This window comes from Ambystoma mexicanum, chromosome 7p (assembly GCF_040938575.1).
Source record: "Ambystoma mexicanum isolate Mex_15411 chromosome 7p, UKY_AmexF1_1, whole genome shotgun sequence".
Taxonomy (NCBI): domain Eukaryota; kingdom Metazoa; phylum Chordata; class Amphibia; order Caudata; family Ambystomatidae; genus Ambystoma; species Ambystoma mexicanum.
Genome location: NC_090939.1, coordinates 706,747,649 through 706,768,804, shown reverse-complemented (window position 1 = coordinate 706,768,804; position 21,156 = coordinate 706,747,649). Strand labels below are relative to the sequence as shown.

The following is a 21,156-nucleotide window of genomic DNA, read 5'->3' as shown; positions in this document are numbered from 1 at the left end:
GTGAATTGCAGGCTCTCCCATGCAAACCACTGTATACTACCTTTTACAAGGATAAGGTGATTTTTAGAGTTAAACCTTCTTTCCTGCCGAAAGTAGTTTCGACTTTCATTTGTCACAAAAAATCACACTGCCAACCTTCTATCCTCCTCCTCATTTGGGCAAAGAAGACTCAACCCAAAAAGGGCTCTGAGTTTGTATGTCAATAATGTCAAGATTACGCCAGGATGACCAACATTTTGTGGGTTACACTGGCCATAAACTGGGATTAGCGGTGACAAAGCAAACTATATCCTGCTGGATTACTTTGGCTATTGTAGAGTGCTAAAGATTAGCTGGGAAAGACCCACCAGAAGCAATTAGTGCCCATTACATAAGGGTTATAGCTACTTCTACGGCTCTGAAGAACAGAGTCCCTGTAATTGATATTTGTTCAGCTGCACCATGAGCATCAATGCACACCTTTGTTGAGCATTACTGCTTAGATGCCTCTTCTTCCCAGGAAGGGCTGTTTGCAAAAGCTGTACTTCATTTCGTACATAAGAATAATTAGTACTCCCACCTCCACATTTTATTACCACTATGGGAGTCAATCATAGATGAGGAATACGTGAGAGGACACAATCCATTCGAAGAACAAGTTACTTACCAACTGTAACATTCTTTCGACTGGCTATTCCTCCCACGTATTCCTCACCGCCCCTCCCATCCTAACCCGCAGTACAGTTTACATAATTTTTTCACTAAGTGCTTACAGTCTGAGGCACGCCTGGGTGTTCCTCAAATGATACCACGAAAAAACAGAACTGAAGCCAACGGGCGCGGCACAAGCTACTTATACGACTGGTGACGTTGACACGCTATGGAGACCGTCGAGGGACATCGATGCCGCGACCTCGTGCACAGCGCCCTCTGCCGAAATTCTTTTTCTTGAAACAGCAAAGCTGGCGAAATATGAATATCATAGATGAGGAATACGTGGGAGGAACATCCAGTCGAAAGAATGTCATAGTTGGTAAGTAACTTTGTTCTTCTCACCTTCCGTCAGAGGCTCAGTGTGACTCAATCCCGGTTCTCTCTAGACTTGACTACTGTGACAGCCTCCTCCTGAATCTGCCTTCTTCCACTCTGCAACCCCTTCAGCTTATCCAAAATAGGGCAGAAAGACTTATCCTTGGCCTTAAGCCCAGGGACTGCATCTCTCCTGCACTAAAATGTCTTCACTGGTTCCCGGTTTCTGCACGGATTAAATTCAAATGCCTCTGCATCATCCACAAGGCTGTCTGGTCCAAGGGACCACGTTATCTTCAACTTTATCTCACTAAATACTCTACCTCTAGACCACTTCGCTCCTCTGGCACCAACTCTTTGTGTGTAAAGCGTTTTGCTAAACAGAGGGCAGGGGGTTGATCACTTTCCTCCACAGGCTCCCTCCTTTGGAATAGCCCTCCTGCTCAAGGCGCAGGGGGATCTTCTCAAATTCCAGAAGCTCCTTAAGACTTTCCTCTTTTTCCTCCTCCTTCCTTCCCTCCCTCCTTCTCTCCTCTGATAATCCCACAGTTGCTGAATCGGTGTGCTTCGCCTTTATGCATCTTCAGGGCCTTGACCTCCCACACCAATTCTTTCCAGCTCATATCTATCCACAGCACTTGCTTCTGCACACCCTCCTTTCTGGAGACTCGCACTTACACCTCCCACGGCCCAGGCCATGTAACACTCAACATTCCTAGCACTTTGTCTATGCCTCACCCACAAGCTTGGACTCCCCAGCACGTACCTCCCCCCCTTCCCTCTTCCTTCTGCACTTGCATGTTCTGAATACTCACAACGCGTAGTAGGTTTGTCCCTTTACCTCTTCCCCCTCGGCTCTTAATATTGTGTTGTAATGCATTTCCCACCGTCCCTGCCTTGTGGGTGCTTTGAAACCGTATATTCTTATTGTATAAGCGCCTAACAAGCAAACAATAAATAAATTGTATTTTGAATCCTCTTTTTGAAAATTGGCTTGTGTTGGGACATCAACATGCAATAATTGTGGGGATTATTTCAATGCCTATTGTGCTGAGGGGGCATAAGCACAATAATGCTTTCACTCTACCATCTCATCCCCAGAATTCTCTGTCATGGTTTTTAATTTGGGACTCTTTTATGACGAAATGGGATTTGCAATAACTTGATGTTTCAATAAACTGTCTGGGGGGTCCTTTCAAGTCGCACAGGGGCAACAAGTCCTCATAAATTTATTTTTTTGTATCTTCTTACTTGAAACCTTGAATTGGTAAAATGCATATACAGGATCCATCGATCGGTGATCATCTGATGATAGATTTGATCTTAATATGGAAGTCTATATGCATGAAATACGTCCCTCTTTTTTTCCAGTCGTTGCGGCGAGAAATGGGCTCACGTGCAGGTGGGACCATGGCCTGTACACAACATTTATGAGAAGTCTCATTGATGGGGAGGGTCGTTTGCTGGCTTCCGATGCTTGTAATCCTTCAATAGATGCAGCCGGCTTTACCCAGTTTTTGGCCTCTGATCCATTGGACATTCCGAAAGTCAGCTGCCTTAGGCAATTGTGTGCAGAGGCTCAAGTCTCCTCTAAGAAAATAGTTAATTCTTTCTACTTTGATGTTAGAATTATGACGTCCAAGCGGGAGAAGCGACAAAACATCAGGTTGTTTAAAAACATGTCCTTCCTCTGGCAGAGTATCTTTTTGCCAAGAAGTGGGTTTGCCAACAGGAAAGACATTCTGTCAAATCCCTTAGATATGAGATGTTTATCTCTGACAATCGAACCATGTTGAAACTTCTTGTCAAGGCGGATTCGAGACAGTTCTGGGTCCGAATTAACATAATTTCGGACCAGACTGTGGCTGGCAAACAAGAGTGATGTTATTGAAGAGGCTATTTGGGTTGACTTTTTTACTCCAAGGTTTTTTCTGCCTTCCCTTTTTTCTAATTTGCCTGTTCTTTTCAGAGGTCCGGTAATTTTGGGCTCGTCACTCTTGGACATGGATGACATTGAATGGGCCGTTTTGAAGTTGAAACCCTCCAGGGCACCGGGGCCAGATTGTTACTCACCAGTCGGGGGAGCATGAAAGCCAGCGAGCCAGGACGTCTAGGAATTGGATCAATAAGTGTTGATTGAAGAGCTCGGTGTGGAGCCTCCAACCGAGCCCCCTCTCTATGAGGGATGTTAGACCTTTTCAATGATATGACACTCTGTTGCATGCGTGTAACAACCAAGGAGACTGATCACTTAAAAGAGCGGGGAGAATGCACCGCCACGGACCCAGCTGAAAGAATAAAGACAGCAGGTAAGCAACACAGACACCAAGAGGGACCACCTTTTAACCCCCCACTATATGAATACCTGAATTTAACTGTCCTGAAATCCCGACAGAATAATCTGGAGGCCACCCTACAATCACAAACTAAGAATTAGGTTTTGACTATGATAGGAGAAAAGAATAATTACTAATGTTTCCTTTACCCTTACCAGTGTTGTAAAGAGAGGTGTCCAAAGTCAAAGTATCAGAAAACAACGATGGTGTAAAACAAAAAATAGGGAAGGTTAGTATAGGGTTCTGTACCCGGACGACACGAGGAGCGCACTAGATACGGGAAGGTGCACCTACCGCAGAGCGTCCTGTGTGCACTTGATGCCAGTAATCAATCCAAGGAAGCAAGAGGCAAAATTAGGATGTCATCAAATGGGCAGCACACAGAGTACAGAGTCATGCAGTCCGTAGTACTAATCAGCAGCTAACCAGATGGATGCTGGGATCTGTAGTTTCGCAGCGCGAGTGAAAATGTAGTTGGAAACAGCAGCAGTTGGAAAGCTGTGTTTTCGGCAGGAGAATTACTTTTTCCAGATGAAATGCAGGTAGGAAATGTTCCGTGAAAGGAGAGTCTTCTAGCAGGCCAACGGGTTCGGTACACAGGCGGGCAGCAATGAGGCAAAACAGTAGACGGGCAGTCCGGAAGCAGGCAATGAGGTCGAGTTGAGGGGCAAACGGTAGCCGAATGAAACGAGATCCCGATCAGTCCTTTTACCAAACGAGGGTCCTGGTACACGGGGTTAACACATTGTTAAGGAATAACCAGGAGGAAGTCCGTAAGGAGGAAAAACGGGGTCTGATACACGGGAAAGCAGATTCGAGAGAAACGAAGACTTCACAAAATGCTGAGGTAACGGTAATCAGAAGCCACGAGCCGCAGGCTACTGAAGCTCATGTTCCAAAAAGGGGCATGCAGAGCGAAAGTGAGGCACCATGCTTGGATACTGAACTACATTGAGAGGGCAGGTTTTCTGGGTGATGTAGTCCACTTTGCTTCCCCTAGATACTACTGCAGCGATCTTCCAGGGCAGCTGCCAGCACGAATAGAAAGGAGCCACAAAACGCTGCACAGTCTTGGGGAGAGCAATAACCCTCCTAACAGATCTATTCCCCATGCCCTTATTGAATGAAAGAGCCCGAGAGGCATGTGGTGGAGAACTAGGCAGGCCCTTAGGTGTGACACAGATGGCCTGCCTCCTTTTCTGTTGAATAAGGAACCTGTGGTATGGGCACATTTTTAAAAACCTTACTTTGATAAGAGCTGCAGTACTCCCATAGTCCCGCCTCTTGGTCGCAGTCCATTATCATTCCAATCTATAAAAAGGGGGACGCGACTCTGCCCTCCAACTACAGCTCTTGTTGCAGCAAGTAAGGTCTTTGCCATGCTCCTGTTGAGAGATCTCAGCAGAAGTCTAAACCAATGGTATGTCTCTTCCCATTTCCAGTCTGGCTTTAGGCAAAGCATGGGTACTTCGCTTAATGCCACCATTCTGGCCCATCTGTTGCATAATGTCAGGCATAGCCATGTGGGTCCAATATAAATGGCTTCTCTGGGCATGTCGTCCGCTTTTGACTGTATTGTTCGGGAGCGGCTCTGGCAGAAACTATTTCAGTCGGCCACTCCCCTTTACTTGGGCCAGTTAATTGCACTTTTACATCGCAACTCCACTTTGATCCTGGTATATCTTGGTCTGCGTCAGGGATATATCCTGGCTCCCACTCTTGTCAAAGTCTATCTCTGCGACATCAAGGAGTTGTGGGAGGCCAATGATTTGATCCCTGTAAAACAGGGCCATCTAAAGACATTATCCGGTTTACCAGACCCTCTTTGGGTCTACAAAGAAAGCTGGATCAATTTCACTCATATACTGTGCGAAATAATCTCACGGCAAATGTAGTGAAATCATATTTTCCAACAAAAGAAAAGTGAAAACACTTTTGGTGGTCCCTTGAGGGGGAAAGAGTAGAGAGGGTTGACTCTATACGTTACTTGGGGTACAATTTGTCAAACACTGCTTCGTTGCCGATGTGGAAGGTTGTGCTAAAGAACATGTTGGCACCTTTGTTGTCTCATATGAAACAACTCCACGTAGAATTGTGTAAATGTTGCCTCATCTATCTCCTGAAATACTATCTATCCAAAATTGAACCAATCCTACTATATGGACTTGATTTTGGTTCGTATTTGGATTCTCTTCAGGGCCAAATTTGGAAACATGTCTTGGGACTTGCTCATTCTATGCCCAGCGCGATAATGAGACATCACCTTGACTGGGTGTCGCTCCAGGCGCGATACCAGTGGAGGTTGCTGTCTAATTATCGAAAAATTGTGTCTCCTGGTAATTCTCTTTACGTTGACCTGCACCAGATTCTACTTGCGTCGTCTGTTAATGCTTACATCACCTGAATGCTCAACCTGCTTGAGCGGAGTAGCTCTTCTATGGAGGAGCTTAAGTTATGGTCTGACGCTGTGAAAGCCAAGCTCTTAGATATGACTGGAGATTCACCCTTGAGGCGCTACAATCTTTCTCTTTGTTTCCGGAGTATGCTAGGTTTCTTCATTAAAAAAAGACCATCTTTCTGTCTACCTGAAATGTTTTCCGTGCAACAAACTAAGATCCATTTATTTGTGCTTCAATCAATTCCATACTAAGGAAAGGATCAGAGGTTGGTCAAACTCTGTCAGAGGTGTTTTCCCTCTCATGCCGGATTTGTAATCTCAAGGATGAACTAGAAACTCTAAAACACTGGGTCCTGGACTGTCGGGTTTTAGCTCCTGTTTGCATTAAGGCGTTTTTCAAATACTTGGATTGCTTTAACTCTGATTGTTCCAAGGACTTGTTTTGGTCGAGACTGATGTGGGGGTCAGTGTGTCTAATTTGGCTTGGCCGTTTTTAACAATTACATTTTTTCCCACTGCTTGATTGTGTTTTTGATTAGTCTGTTTCTAAGGAGGGTGGTAATTGTTCTTATCGCGTACGCTATTTGTTATTTTCCTTTTTTCTTTTGCTTATGTTACTTTATCTGTCATTGTATTGTTTTTGTGTAAGGTTTTATGTAAATCACAACACGATGAAAAAAAAAAAAACTGGGAAGAGCCAGTCACTGGACCCCGAAGAAAGCCCAACAAAGAATTTCCTAGAGAGAATATATGAACAGTTAAGGAAAGAAAAACAAAGAACAGGGGGAAAAAACAATCAATGCGCTAAGAACTAGGGCATCTTCCTCAGGGCTCTATAAAAATATTTTTGGTACCATTAGTAACAAGTGTGTTACAAGCCATTTAGGTTGAAATGAATGTGTCCCATTTGTGTCAAAATGTCCTATGTCATTTAAGTTGAGTATTGGAGAAATAATTTGTTGACTGTAATTAGCTCAGCAATTTGATCAAATCTGTGACTGCTGTTCGGTCTTTACGGTTGCCTCTCATGGGCGTGATGATTATGCATTCTAATGATAGTGCCAACAGATGGCAAAGGACAGTGTGCATGTTAAGGCACGGATCCAAGAATGCCTTTTAGTTGTACACGTTTGTTTTCCTTTGGGCGAAATTTGGAGTTTAAAGATTCCTGAGGAAGAGCCCTTTGGCTTGAAACATGTGCCGGGTCATTTTTTGTCATACAGCTCATTTTGTGATATGCCTTTTCACTATTTGAATTCATTATGAACTTATGCATTTCATGTTGAATCAACTATTTGTGCTAAATTGTTTTTCTCATATTTTCTCAAACCCGGTATAAGTACCGTGTTGGGGGAAGTGCGTGTAGGCTTCATAGGTCCACTTTGAGATTAACAGCTAAGGAAATAACTGTTTTGGCCATTGAGACCCAATCACTATTGGACACTTGAGAAAGACTAAAGAAGTCCCTTTGAAGAGCTGCAAGGGCTAATCGGAACTGTTACGAGAGACTATAAAATTAGTCACCAAGGCTGAGCAAGCCGGGCCTGGAGAAGGGGGTCATTCTCCTGACCCCCTTTTCGTTTTCGGAAACCTTTTTGATTAGTTGTAGTGTCATAAGTAGGTTTGTTTTTGGACCGAGTTTTTGCAAACCACCCTGATAACGAGCACCCTAGTTAGAGTTCTGTTAGGTAGAGCAGACCATTTAGTATAAAGAAAGGTAGGTATTTTTCTTATTATTTCAATAAAAGCCTAATATGACATGCCACCCCTTTTGACTCCTTCTGACTTACCACACTATCCACTGCCTCTGCAAGGTCCGATCCTGGAAAAAGAGACGCAAGTTGAACTGCTTCTTCAGCTGCTGCTTTCATGCACTCCCCCCACCTCTTTGATGTTCTCCAATGATTCGGAAAGGTTTCAGTATAGGCTCTCATTCAATTGGCTCACTGGAAACATGGGGTGGGGAGAGGAGGAGCTTTCTTTCTCCAATGCCGTAAGTCTTTGGAAGTCCCTAAATGGATGTCACCCAATTGTACTTAACTATTTCCCTGTCTCTGGCTGGGAGACCCCAGCTAGTGCAAATTAGCACCCCGGCCAGGGGGGAATGGTGGGGTCAAGTGGCCTCCTAGTCATTCGGGAAGCTCAGAATAGGGTCTTTACCTTATTGTAAGGCCCCCGTTCTGAGCCTCCTCAGAAGCAGGAGGCTACCATCTTCCCTGCTGGGATGAAGGTAAGTGCTGCCCCAAGCTCTTTCCGCTCCACCCTGCCCCCAAATTTCCACCTCTCCCCCTGCCCCCCACTTAGCTTCAGCTTTCTCATCCCTCGCTGGTCGGCGGAAACACAGGAGTGTTCCCAGCGCTCCCCTGTCGTGCCAGTGGCTGCCAAGGAAAGGGAGAAGGTACTACATGTAGTACATGGTGGCCATCTTGTTTTGTAGTTTTTTAAAGTTGAGAAACGGCAACCACGCAATCTCTCAACTTAAAAATACAACTATTGGCATTCTGGGATGCTAATAGCAATGGACTACCGTTGAAGCCATTGGTTCGCTTGGGCCTCTAACTCGGACGCCGGGGTATTACCACACCTGCTAATTCTCCCACCAATTAGGGTTTATTGCTTAAATATTGCCACTCAGATGCTGAGACAAGTCTCTCCCTTTGAACATATTACCCCATAGGAAATGGTGAGCATGTACAGAACTGAGTAGACAAGTGATGTTTTATGACTAGCCAGAATTTGCAACTTAAATTCCCCCCCAGCCCCTATAGATAGTAGAAAGCGGCAAAGAAGGGACTATCTGTTTCAGCATTATGCAGTGACTGCTGATTGATAGCTGCTCAAATGTCATTAAAGAATGTAACATAATATGAAGCCTCCGATGTTGCCATAACATGTATTTCGAATGGATTGTGTCCTCCAACGTATTCGACATCTTTGACATGTAATGTCCACAGCTGTGCACTTTGGAAACTTTTTCGGCATCGATGACATCGGGTCGATGTCCCTCGAAGGTCTCCATCGAGGGCGACGTCACTGGATGTTATAAATGGGACGCACGGCGCCCGTAGCCTCAGTTCAGTTTTTTCCGCGAACGTGTTGCTTCGTAGAACTCGGCGCGCCTGGTGTGTTCATCATTAAAATGTCTTTCTCTTCGACCCCTCCAACTCCGCGGTCTGTCTTCAAGACCTGCCGGGACTGCAAGTCGAAAATGTCGATCACCGCCCCCCGCCGCATTTGTTTGTGGTGCCTGGGCGAGCCGCACGACACAGACGACTGCTTGAAATGCCAGTCGCTGACTGCCAAGGCCTTGCGGGAGTGGAAGGGGAAGCTCCAGGTAGGTAGGGGCTCTAAGCCTGTTACATCCCGCAAATCCAAATCTAAGTCCAAGGGGGTTTCCACCAAACACTCGAGGGGCGACTCTACGCGTCAGAAGGAGTCCTGGGGATCTCGGTCCCGGAGTGGTTCCCGCCATTCTTCTTCCTTGTCACGGCACTCTAGGAAGTGCTGTCACCAGTCGCCTTCCCCATCCTCCTCGGATGATGGTGCCACGAGGAAGGTTGCATGCCCGACGAAGTACCGTGGCTTCGGGCTCGGGTCGACGCCGCAACTCGCATTTGGATCCTTCGAGGTCAGGTACAGACAAGGATTCGAAAAGTCGCAAGAGACGTGTCTCTAGGTCTCGGTCCTTGTCCCCGGCGAGACCGCAGCTACCTACTGAGGGCTCGATGCTGGCGACGCCGAGGTTGTCGATGCTCTCGACATCGAAGCCTTCAGCGGCATCAGCGCTTTCGGGTATTTTTGCCCGCAATCTACCTTTGGAGTACCCCGATGTGGTGGGTCCTCCTAGGAAGGCTATGGTGAAGTCTGTGAAGCCAGTTTTGGACTCCAGGCCCTCTTTTGTCACCAGACCTGGGTTTCACCTCCCTCTGGCTGACATTTATGAAGAGGAGGAAAGGTCTGAGTTTGAGGACCCTGGTGACCTTGATGAAGCTCCACTGTTTTCTGGAGACAGTCAGTTGGAGTTGCGGCAGACCCTCCATGATGCCAGTGGGTTGGACACTTCCCCCAGAAGTGGAATTTGGTAGGTCTGAGCCTGGGGCTTATGCAGAGTCTTCATACCGGAGGCTCACGGCCAGGGTCTCAGAGTATCTGGGCTGGTCCAGTCCTCCTGAAGACTTTGTGCAGGAGGATCTGACGGACATCTTAGATCAAGGTCCGTCCTCTGACCCTGTTTTGCCGTTTCATCTCACCTTGCAGAAAAGTGTGGCAGCTGCATGGCAGTTCCCGGAATCTCTTCCAGCTGTTAATAAGTCTTTGACTAAGAAATACCGCCCTTCCGGTAGCGACCCCAGCTACTTATCTACTCACCCCACTCCTGAGAGTTTGGTGGTTCAGGCGGCTACGGCTAACTCGAGGCAGGCGGCAAACCCTACCATCCCTCCGGATAGGGAGGACAAGCGCTTTGGCGGTTGGGCCCGGAAGGTCTTTTCTGCTGGGAGCATGGCATTGAAATCGGCCAACTCCACTTGTGCCTTGGCAAGGTTCTCACACACTGTGTGGAGCTGTGTTTCATTAGCGGCTGAGCATATTCCCGACAGGGAAGAAAGGGATGGGTTCCTTGCTCTCGTGCAGGACGGCAAAGATTCTAGGATTCTATGTGCGAATCTCTTCAGTCGGGTTTGGATAAGGCTGACGGTGTTAGCCGATCCATGGCTGCGAGCACCGTGATACGCAGATTCGTGTGGTTGCGGAACTCTGGGTTTGCTCCGGATGTGCAGGCCCGTCTTTTGAACATGCCCTTTGATGGCACATATTTATTTGGTAGCAAGGCTGATGAGAGCCTTGAGAGGTTGCAGACCTCAAAAGCTGCGGCAAAATCTTTAAGCGCTGCAGTGCGTCAACCTCTGCCTTTTCCTCCTAGGGGACAGCAGTGGAGGGGGGTTCTTTTCGTTACTACTCCTCCTTTGGTAGAACGAGAGGGGCCGCCAGTCAAAGAGGCCAGCGAAAAAGTACCCGTGCTGGTTAGGGAAATCGTAGTGCCAAAGCCGCTCAGGCAGCTGCCTCTTTCCCTTCAGGCACTGCTGCAGCCGCTTCCAAACAGTCATGAGGCCATGTCCCGTGGTTCGCCCATTGGGGGCAGACTGTCTCAGCATCTCCAAGAATGGCGAGCCATTACTTCAGATGCGTGGGTTCTGGATACCATAGCCCACGGCTACTGCCTTCCCTTCCTTCAGCGTCCTCACGACAATTCACCGGGGAGACTCTTTGAAGCTTCCGGATCCGCTCCTTGTGCAGGAAATCTTGTCCCTGCTGGAGAAAGGCGCTATAGAACTGATGCCTGTAACGGAGAGGAACAAGGGATGGTATTCCCCTTATTTTTTGATACCGAAGAAAGATTGGGGATTGAGACCCATCATGGACTTGCGTTGGTTGAACAAACTTCTCAGGAAGGACAAGTTCAAGATGTTCACTCTTTCTCAAGTCCTCCAGGCACTCCAACTTCAGGATTGGTTGGTGTCTTTGGACCTCAAGGATGCTTACTTTCATGTGCCGATTCATCCTGCGCACAGAAGGTACCTGAGGTTTGCGGCTGGCTACCCGCACTTTCAGTTTCATGTCCTGCTGTTCGGATTGACCTCTGCCCTGAGGGTCTTCACCAAGCTAATGGTGGTGGTGGTGGCAGCGTACGTCAGGCGAGGGGGGGGTTCATGTCTACCCCTACCTGGACGATTGGCTGATCCAGGCGCGCTCTCCAGAGCAAGCGTTGGATCATCTCGGTCTCACCTGCCGCACCCTCCACAGGCTGGACTTCTCCCTGAATTTCAAGAGGTTGCACCTGACACCTTCCCAGCAGCTCCAGTACATGGGGGCTGTGTTAGACACATACCTGGGGAAGTGTTTCGCCTCCCCAGGTAAGGGCTCTTCACATTATGCAGATGGTGGACAAGTTTCAACATGCCCAGAGTCTCCCGGCTTTCGAATTCTTAAGGTTGCTCGGCCTCATGGCATCCTGCATTGGGTGTCAGGGATCAGGTTTTCCACCCAGAGGTCAAGACTCTCAATCTTCACGCTTGGTATCTGAAAGGTTGAGGTATAAGGATTGGGACCTCCTGGATAACATGATGGAGGTGTTGCTTTTGGCCAGGTGCCCTGCAACAAAATCACTGTACCGTTGCTGTAAGTTCTCCGAGATCACAATGTTGATCCTTTTCAGTGCTCCATTCCTATGGTTTTGTCTTTCTTACTTTCTTTGACCCACAGGGGCCTTCAAGTGGGTACCATTAAAGGTTACCTGGTGGCGCTGTCTATCTTTAAGCGCTCGTCTGAAGAATGTTCTTACTTTAAGATTCCTTTGATTTCTCAGTTTCTTAAAGGACTGACTAATGTATTCCCGCCGTCCCCTTTCCAGGTGGCGATTTGGGATTTGAATTTGGTTTTGAAATTTCTAATGTGTGCTCCGTTTGAACCTTTGCACTCTTGTCCTTTTGAGATTACTGTCCTTCAAGACTGGTTGCGGTTACTTCCGCTCGCAGAGTGAGTGAATTGCAGGCACTTTCATCTAAGCCACCCTTTATTGTGTTTCACAAGGACAGAGTAGTACTGCGAGTATGTCCCTCTTTTCTACCTAAGGTAGTGTCTGAATATCATTTGAGTCAAAAGGTGTTTGTTCCATCTTTCTACCCTCCTCCTCCTCATCCCGGTAAGGAAGAGGAGAGACTCCATCGGTTGGATCCTAGGAGATCTCTGAGCTTTTACATTTCTAGGATGTCCAGGGTCAGAGTGGACGATCAACTCTTTGTAGAATATGCTGGACACCGATTGGGCCAGGCTGTTACCAAACAGACCTTGTCCAGGTGGATTATCCTTACCATTACGGAGTCTTACCGATTGGCAGGTAAGGACCCTCCTGAAGGGTTGCAAGCTCATTCCACTAGGGGCATGGCTACTTCCACCGCCCTCCAGCGGGGTGTTCCTATTAGGAATATTTGTGATGCTGCTACATGGGCTTCAGTCCACACCTTTGTTAAACATTATTCCCTGGATACAAGCCATGGTCAGGATAAGGCCTTTGGGAAGGCGGTTCTTTATTCCGCAATCTAATTGGGTACTCTTCTTTTCCCTCCCCCATTTACTGGTACTGCTTTGGGAGTCTTGTCAAAGATGTGGAATACATTGGAGGACACAATCCATTCGAAAAACATGTGATTTACCAACTGGTAACGTTCTTTCGACTGGATGTTCCTCCAAAGTATTCCACATCGCCCTCCCAGCCTGCCCCTCTGGAGATTTTCCTATGCGATTGCAGCTTCCGTTTCCGCTAGGCTAAGTGCAGTCAAGCAGGCATGAGACTGGTGCCACACGTTCTGAGGGAAAAAACTTAAACTGAGGCTACGGGCGCCGGGCGTCCTATTTTTAACATCCAGTGACGTCGCCCTCGACGGAGGCCTACGAGGGACATCGACCCGACGTCATCGACGCAGGACGCCCTCTGCCGAAAAAGTTTCCGAAGTGCACAGCTGTGGACATGACATGTCAAAGATGCTGAATACATTAGAGGAACATCCAGTCAAAATAACGTTACCAGTTGTTAAGTAACTTGTTCATATCTTATTATTTTTCATTCTGCAGTGGCACACACATGGTAGAAATGTGGGGTTCAGGGGGTATAATATAATTTATTTATATAGCGCCTATACACAATGTGGTTCAAAGCGCTTATCAATACAATAACACAAGACTTGTATTCCTCTCATTTAATCTTTTTAATCATCTCTAGCCTTGTAAGTAAGTGCAGTTGTGCTTCTCCCTGGCGATCACTCTAGGACACAGTGGTAGAGACTTTGAGTTGGAAAAGATGGCATGTGTTTGTCCATTAAGTTTGCGTTAAGGCTAGTGGTTGAGAGAAATGTATGCCAGAAAGGTGTCTTTTTCCTTGGTTTATCCTTTTGCCAAATAAGTATTCTGAATAACTTGAACATCTAATTTGAAAGGCTGTTTTTTTCAGTGCCTCGGGATTGCATTGTAAATCCTGTAGTTAGAAGCATGCTTTGGTCTCTGGGTAGGGGTGGGAACAAGTGCTTACAATGAACCATTTATTACGGAAATTAGTACTGTCAGTACAGCCAGACCTCAGACTGTGTAAAAAAAACATTGCAGGTCTGCTTAAGATGTTTTGGCACAACTTCAAATAAGTGAGTATATTCATGACCACACAAAAACAATTTTAGATACGTTTTCGAGAGCACCAACTGTTGTAGGTCTTACAACCTTTGTGTTTTACTCTTCCAGTGTGTATTTTGTTTGTTTTCAGGGCAATATGCTTTCTTTAAGAATTTAACTCGAAAGCATTATTATCACATTTTCTCCTAACTCGTAATGAGCCTTCACACTTTAACCCTTATTGAACTTTTGTTTATGTTGCTTCATTTTATGTTTGTAGAGCCAGAATGAAGACTGGGGAGGTTTGTCTGAGGATGTCTTATGATTAAGAACAGTCTAAAGCATAAACCATAAGGGCCCCCCTTTGAGAACTATTGGTAATTAAATCTACAACATTGGTGGCATGGGTGAGATGGGGTGCTTTGCAGAGATTTGCACGTGCAGTGAACTTAAGTTGCCTGATGGATGATGAACTCTGGAAGGTGTGGGTGTTGGGCCTAACTTTCTTGCAGCAAGTGCATGCCGCATTTCAAGCGTGCTTTGATGCTACTTAACAGTTTTTCCTCATTCAACTACTTACTAACAGCCGCAATATGTTTGCCTCATGACAGGCGCTATTTGCTTGTAGCCCATATGCCTTTACTGAGTTATGAGGCTTTGAAGCCTGAAAACAATGATCCAGGTTTTTAGTGTGGTTTGAAAAACTGGTTTCCGTATTTGCATTTGTGGTTGTGTATTTGAAAAGTTCTATAAACATGTATTTCCCTGCTAAAAGGAATTTGCTGCTAACTGAATTGACATTAAGGTATTGCCTTTATTGAATTGCATACATTTGTGACTGCTGCATGACAAAATGTGCTCCGCATTATTTGCGAGGCGTTCCACAGTGTTGGTTAGTGTTGGATATGCTATTAGGAAAAAGGCATGTGTAAAATTGCTGTCCAGGTAAGAATTTTTCTTTTAGTTTTTTGGTGCATTTTTATAAACCAGCCATCGGAAAGGTGTTTTCTACTAGTAAATTCATAATAGGTTGATAAACATCTTATTCAAGTACATTTATAAACAATTATGATCGCCCGTGCCTAATGGCAGTGTGTTCTGTTAGGTATGTTTTTCTAAAGTCCAACTGGTGTCGGATTTCATAAGACTTATCTCTTGCTATTAGGGACCCAACTCTTAATATAGACTTGTACTACATTTGTTGGTAGAATGGCTGAGCAGCCTGACTCTTTGGAGGGAATTAATCTGAGCTGTTAGAGCAGTACAAAGAAATCAGTACATACATAGACCCAAGAAAACACTTACTCACTTAAAGTTATATCATTGACTTATTTCAATTATCGATAGTTAATTCTTTCTATCCTTTACTTCACGACCTCTGAAACATCACGCCGGTGAAGACAAGAAAACTGCCCGTCGAAGGACTACGGCGACGGACCGTTCGGCCTTGGAAGGCCGCACAGGGCCTCGACCCAGACAGTAGGGAGAGAGGGGGGAGGTCATTTTAGGATGTATATGCCCCCTTTCCTACACTATTTTCGTCCAGCTGCCATAGTTTGTAGTTATGTACAAGATCCCATTTAAATTCTGCCCTAAGTGCAATCGTAAATTCCCGTGGGTCGACAAGCATTTAGTCTGTAACTTGTGTTTCCCAAGAGACCAGGTCGGAATGTCTTGTTGAGCATGTAGGCTTTAAAGGACCACTCCACAAAACACTGGGCCCACTACACAAGGCAGCCTGAGGCCATGAAGATGGAAGGCGCTTTCAGTGATGGCAGCAACGCCGTCGTTTTGGACGGCGAGGGCGACGGGGTAGCTCCGGCTACCCAAGCGCAGGCCCCCGTCCCAGAGGACAGGCCGGCGGCCATGTTGTCGGGACTACACCCGGCGGCGGAAGCACATCACAATCACACACCGCTAAACACATAACCCAGAGCTGAGACTCGACACATGGGTCAAGTGTTCGACAATGACGGCACCCAGGGAAAGGTCTGTTGAGTCCCTGTCCTCTGGACGTTCTCGCTCAAGATTGCTGCACGACTGGGCCCATCCGTTGAAAGACGGCAAGGGTGTCGCGTGCAAAACTTTCTCCTAAGGCCGGTCGTCCGCAGACAAGGCTTCGGCCCTTCCCACTCCCGAAAGTCGACACTCTGCGTCAAATCGGGTAGTAGGCCCCAAACAGCCCAAACTGTCGGTTACACACGGCTCTGGGCGCCAGGAGGGAGAAACAGTACACAAGAAGAAGTCCTCAAATACCCCCTCTTAGGGAACAAAACCCTAAGAAGGAAAAACCTAGAGAATCTAGGCCCATATCTCATAAAGATAAACACAAATCTAAGGTAATACCGCCCACAGATGAGGACTACGGACTTCCTTCACAACCTTTGGTAATCCCAAGTTCAAAAGAATGGTCGTCACAAGACATAGACAGGGTGATGAGGAGAATGACCTTTATGTCCAATTTCTACAAAAAAGACCCTGCATGTTTCCAGAGTTTCCACTCCACTCCCCCCACCTCTGCTCCCTCTGGGGCAAAGGTCTCTGCTTTATCGTCTCAAACCCCTTCTAAAAGGTCTCGTACAGATGTTCCACTGCAAAGCACAGTCATAGAACTCTATGACCCAGAATCAGAGCACAAAGATTATTGTAGAGGCAGCTGACCCTCAGTACGATGAGGATACTGCAGACCCTTATTATAGGGATGACGAGGACCAAGAGGCTGACCCAGAGGCCAATATATACCCTATAGACTCTCCTATTGATCAAGACCTTCCAATTGTTGATTCTCGTATTGATAACCAACCCCTTCTTAATGAGGTGCTAGGCAAGGCGGCTGAGCACTTTCAAATTGACACCCAGGAGGTACAGGAGGTACAGGAGGATAAGGACTTTGTGGAACAAATCCTTGGGGACAAGAAAACAGTGGCACAGTTTATTCCTCTACTGAAGTCCGTGCAGCGCAGGATACTACCGTCATTAGAAGCTCCTAACCTAACACAGGCTGTAAACTTGTGTAGAAAAGCTATTTAAACCTGCCCCTTCAGACCCATTATGTATTAGAGGGCAGCTGAAGCCAGACTTGTTAGTTGTAACTACAACTAGGAAAAGCGCGGGCAGCCCCCCCCCCCCTTGCTTCCTCTGAGTCCCCACCCGACAAGGAAAGCAAAAGGATTTACACCATGGGTAGAAAGGACGCCTCCTCTGCAGCTTATCAGACCAGAATTGCGAACAATGCAACACCTTTGGCCAGCTATAACTGCCACACACAAATGGCAGGAAGTGTCGGCTTTACTTTCGTCTGCCCCCGAGCCACTGAAGTCCCAGCTCGCACAGGTGGCTGCAGAAGGGAGGGCAGTGTCAAGCTGTTACTTAAGACCAACCTTGACATAGCGGACCATGCCGGAAGAATCATTGCTCAGGGTACTGTTATTAAATGGCATGCGTGGCTGCGCCAGTCAGGTTTCAGACCAGAAACACAGGCCATCCTAATAAACATGCCTATTAAACCCAATGTGCTCTTCGGCAAGGCCGTCGAAGACGTCCTTAAGACAGACAAGGACGAGTATGACATGCTGAAATCATTGGGCCAACTCACGAACAAGCCTCCTGGCCAGAGGGGTATTGCCAATTTTCGCCGTTTTCGCAGCCAAGGTTCTCAAAGGGGATCCAACTACAGTCAAAACCAGGGCTCCTCCTGGGGAAATAACTAAGGTCAGTCCTCCCAGGGCTATCCTAAAGGACAGCGCAGAGGTCGAGGGAAGTGCAGCCACCTCAAAAGCAGTGACATTCCGCTCCAGGTGCCCTCCCATGCCTCTCCAATAGGAGGGTGCATTTCCAGCTTCACCCACGCATGGGAGGGATTCACCTCAGACAGATGGGTGCTGTCCACAGTAGCAGGCGGATACTGTATAGAACTCCTCCAACGACCCCACGGCCGCCCCCCACGACAAAAGATCCACTCAGAAGAACACCAGCGTATCCTTCTCGAGGAGATAGCCACACTTCTAATAAAGGACACCATCGAAGTCGTCCTGGCCAACCAGGTAAATGGGGGTATTTATTCAACTTACTTCCTTATGCCAAAGACATATCTAACAATGCGCCCAGTATTAGATTTGCGCCCTGCAAACAAGTTTGTCAAGCCACAAACGTTCTGCATGACTACGCTAAAAGAGGTAATCCCTCTACTAAAAAAGGGGGATTACATGGCAACACTGGATATGAAAGATGCTTATTTTCATATTTCAATGTTCCCCACACACATAAGATTCTTACTTTTCAGGATAGCGAACCAGCACTACCAATGCAAAGTACTGCCCTTCAGAATAGCCTCTGCTCCAAGGGTATTCACAAAGGTACCAATCTGTGCAGATCCTGACCGACAGCACTACAGCAATGTTTTATATCCACAAACAAGGGGACGCGCGTTCTCCAAATCTGTCCAGACTTGCGCAGCAAATTTGGAAATAGGCACTCAAACAGAAGATGTTCCTGTCGTCACAGCATGTTGCAGGGGAACTCAACTCTCTGGCAGACTCATTGAGCAGAGATCCTCTACCAGAGGAACACGAGTGGCGTCTACACGAAGGAGTCGTAGAACACCTCTTCTCTCAATGGGGTTTCCCCACAGTAGACTTATTCGCCACAAGCAAAAACAGTCAAGGCCCAGGCTTCGCGTCCAGGTTCCCCCAGCCTGGCTCGAAGGTGAACGCCCTATGGATGAACTGGTCAGGGAAATTTGCTTAATCTTTTCCCCCAACACCTCTCATGAAGAAAGTGGTGAACATGATCCACAAGGAATCAATGACGTTTATCCTAGTTGCTTCTATGTGGGCAAGACAACCATGGTATCCACATCTGCGCAAACTGCCGATGTACGATCCCATCAAACTCCTATGCCAGTACAATCTACTCTCTCAGCATGAGGGACTAACCGTGCACCCGCAGCCATACTCAATGAACTTGGCAGCATGGCTCCTGAGGTCATAGAGCTCGGACATCTCAACCTGCCACAGAGATGCATGGATATCTTGAATGAATCAAGAAAATCAAACACTAGGCACTGTTACTTTGACAAATGGAGAAGATTCGTAATTTGGTGCCAGTCGAAATAGAATGTACTCCATCCCACATTCTAACTTGTATGCTCCATTTGCTAGATGCAGGGTTAGTATTCAACTGCCTAAAGGTCCACGTGGCGGCTTTATCAGCCGACACGACTTCCCATAATAAGGTCTCATGGTGGAAAGTACCGGTCATCAAAGCATTCATGGAGGGAGTAAAGAGAGTCCACCCTCCAATTTCTAACCCGCCGCCAGGATGGGATCTCAAAGTGGTACTCGCTGAGCTCATGGGACCCCCTTTCGAGCCTATGCACAAATCTAGTCTCAAGCACCTGACTTATAAAACTGCCTTCTTAGTGGCTATCACTTCCATAAGAAGACTTGGTGAAATTCAAGCATTGTCAGTGCAGGATTCTTTCTTTGTACATAAAGACAAGCTTGTTTTACGTACTCACCCTAGGTTCTCCCCTAAATTAATCTCCAAATGTTATGTAAACCAGTCAATTGAGCTACCGGCTCTCTTCCAAGAACCCAACAGCTCAGCTGAGGTAATACTCCACACACTAGAGGTGAGGAGAGCGGTCCTCTACTACGTAGACAAGACCAGACCGCTAAGAAAAACAGATCAGCTGTTTGTCTCCATAGCACCAGGTAGAGAAGGTGACTGCATTTCAAAGAATGCCATCTCTAGGTGGATAGTCAGGTGTATACAACTGTGCTATTCCGTATCAAATAAGACACTTCCTTTTACGCCCAGGGCTCATTCCACAAGAGGCACAGGAGCCACTCTGGCTTTCATTGCAAATGTCCCTTTAGACAGTATTTGCAAAGCAGCTACATGGAGCTCAATACATACTTTCACTCAGCACTACTGCATTGACACTCATTCCAAGACAGATACACAAGTGGGACAAGCGCTTCTTAGACATTTATTCGCTCATGAACCTTCTCACATCCCACCTCCTTCTTCCACTGCTTGCTAATCTATGCATATCATGGGATCTAAGCAGATTCCACAAGCCTCAGAAGGGATACATTACTCACCGTAATTGTATTTCTGATGCTTGTATCTGTTTATATTCACATGCGACCCACCTTTCCTCCCCTCGGAGAGAAGGCGCATGGATGCTTATGAGCTTGTCTGATATGTTTTTGCTTGGATACAACTGTACTCATGCTACACCTCATGTCAGAAAAATAACAATCTGAGGGACCTCGACGCGTGAGTGATCATGGGTACAGTGGACGTCACATTAGGGATAATATTAATGGCACGCCCTGTCGACGTCCCTCTTCGAGTTTAGAAAATAACAACTGCAATACTCTGCTGCTTCTACTAGATGTCAGTCTATGCACAGCATGTGAATCTAAGCAGATACAAGCATCAGAAATACGATTACGGTGAGTAATATATCCCATACACAAGGCACACAAGCCTCCGGGTTCGCGTTACAAATATTAAACTAAACAAGCAAATCTAAAATGCAGCAACTAAGGAACCATAATGTAGGTAAGTAACTGTTTCAATGCTTTACATATCCAGCACACAGAGTGACGTCAATTAAATTTAGTAACAGCACTTTTATATGTATCACCTTTGCAAAATTGAGTATGCAGGGAACGTTTAAGGTTAGGCAGAACACAGCTAGCAACTGTTAATAACAAGTACACTTTCCCAGAGGGATGTTGGCAGTCTGTGTCCTAATAATAAAAGTGTTCACAATTAGTTTATGGAGGAACCAGCGTTGCCAAAGCCAGTAGGATCAAGAAGCTGGACCTTTGGGAAACCCATAGAGCCAAAGTCAAATATCTTCAAAGGAAAAGTAATTAACCAGTCAGTGGTTCATGAGGAAATTACAGGAGCTCAATGGGAGCCTTCCTGATCACACACATGCTGTTAGGCCTGCACCGAGGAGTTGAGGTCAACTCTTACTTGAAGAAAACAGCACTTCCCAAGCCAAGAATCACCGAAAATGGCACAAGGTAATTACAACCCAAGCCCCACAGTACCTTGAAAAGGAAAAATACATTGTAGCTGGCTTCCTTTTAGGTGCACAGTTGCAGACCCCGATCCCTGCTCCTTGGTCGTGGTGACGAAAGGGGGTACCTGTGGCGGGCCTCTGCGGCAGCACTCGGGTGAAGGGGTCGGCAGCAATGGATTCAGCTTACTTCAGCGGCTGTTTGTGGTTTT

The 21,156-nt window shown here is 46.6% G+C and overlaps 1 protein-coding gene across 8 annotated transcripts in view; it reads left to right on the top strand.

Moving 5' to 3' along the window:
* The window catches only part of AP1S2 (adaptor related protein complex 1 subunit sigma 2), a 380,836-nt gene that overhangs the window by 188,864 nt on the left and 170,816 nt on the right, over positions 1 to 21,156 (top strand). For 3 of the 8 annotated variants that reach the window (XR_011283537.1, XR_011283535.1, XR_011283536.1), the window contains one exon: positions 14,183 to 14,279. The exons of the other annotated variants lie outside the window; for them this stretch is intronic. The gene's annotated coding sequence lies outside the window, so the exon portion shown is untranslated. The remainder of the gene's footprint in view (positions 1 to 14,182; positions 14,280 to 21,156) is intronic. 8 annotated transcript variants of the gene reach the window in all.